We start from the raw sequence: 1,746 nt of genomic DNA, 5'->3' as shown, positions 1-1,746 counted from the left end.
CTATATTAATTAGAGAGATCGGTCTGTAATTTTCCTTTCTTATAGTATCTTTATCTGGCTTTGGCATGAGGGTGATGTTGGCTTCATAGAATGAGTTATGTAGCTTTCCCTCCTCTTCAATTGTTTTGAAGAGTTTGAGCAGGATTGACTAATTCTTTCTCAAATGTTTGGTAGAATTTATATGTGAAGCCATCTGGTCCTGGATTTTTCTTTTCTGGGAGCTTCTTAATGACTAATTCAATTTCTTTACTTGTGATTGGGTTGTTGAGGTCGTCTATTTCTTCTTGAGTCAATGTTGGTTGTTCACGCCTTTCTACAGCATTGCCCATTTCATCTATGTTGTCTAGTTTATTATCAAAAAGTTGTTCATAGTATCCTCTCATTACCTCCTTTATTTCTGTGGAGTCAGTGCTTATGTCTCCTCTTCCATTTCTGTTTTTATTTGCATTCTCTCTCTTATTTCTTTTTTCAACCTTCCTAAAGGCCCATCAATCTTATTGATTGTCTCATAGAACCAACTTCTGGTTTTGTTGATTGTTATGTCTTGTTGAATTTTTCCTTTTATTAATACAATGTGTCCTTCTTTATCTCTGAATTGTTTTACATCTGAATTCTCATTTGGTGGATATTAGTATAGCTACTCCTGCTCTCTTCTGCTTGTTGTTTGCATGAAATATCTTTTCCCAACTGTTCACTTTCAACCTATGCTTATCCTTGGGTTTAAAATGTGTCTCCTGTAGACAGCATATAGATGGGTCTTGTTTTTTAGTCCATTCTGCCAGCCTATGTCTTTTGACTGGGGAGTTTAATACATTAACATTTAGTGTTATTACTGTAAGGGCAGTGCTTTCTTCTACCATTTTGCCTTTTGGATTTTATATGTCACATCTAAGTTTTCTTCTTTTTATCTTTACTGATAGTCTTCATTTCTACACTCTTCTCCACACATCTCTCTCCTGTCTTTTCCTATCTTTCTCTAGTGCTCCCTTTGGTATTTCTTGTAGTGCTGGTCTCTTGATCACAAATTCTCTCAGTGATTATTTTTTGTCTGAAAATGTTTTAATTTCCCCCTCATTTTTGAAGGGCAATTTTGCTGGATATAGAATTCTTGGTTGGCAGTTTTTCTCTTTCAGTAACTTAAATATATCGTATCACTGTCTTCTCACCTGCATGGTTTCTGCTGAGAGATCTGCGCATAGTTTTATGGGGCTTCCCTTATATGTGATGGATTGCTTTTCTCTTGCTGCTTTCAGGATTCTCTCTTTCTCTTTGACATTTGACATTCTGATTAGTGAGTGTCTTGGAGTATGCCTATTGGATCTATTCTGTTTGAGGTATACTGCATCTCTTGGATCTGTAATTTTAAGTTTTTCATAAGAGTTGGGAAATTTTCAGTGATAATTTTATCCATTAGTTTTCTCCTCCTTTTCCCTTCTCTTCTCCTTCTGGAACACCCACAACACATATATTTGCGTGCTTCATCTTGTCATTCAATTCTCTGAGTCCTTGCTCATATTTTTCCATTCTTTCCCCTATGTTTTCTTTTGCCTTTTGGATTTCATATGTCCCATCCCCCAGTTCACTAATCCTATCTTCTGCCTCTTGAAATCTAACGCTGTAGGTTTCTGTTGTTTTTTTCATCTCTTCTACTGTGCCGTTCATTCACATAAGTTCTGTGATTTGTTTTTTCGGACTTTCGCTTTCTTTTTTTTGTTGTTCATCCTTTGCCTTCTTTATATCCTCCCT

The sequence above is a fragment of the Tamandua tetradactyla genome, chromosome 25, assembly GCF_023851605.1.
Source record: "Tamandua tetradactyla isolate mTamTet1 chromosome 25, mTamTet1.pri, whole genome shotgun sequence".
Taxonomy (NCBI): domain Eukaryota; kingdom Metazoa; phylum Chordata; class Mammalia; order Pilosa; family Myrmecophagidae; genus Tamandua; species Tamandua tetradactyla.
Note: the sequence above shows the minus strand (reverse complement) of the source record.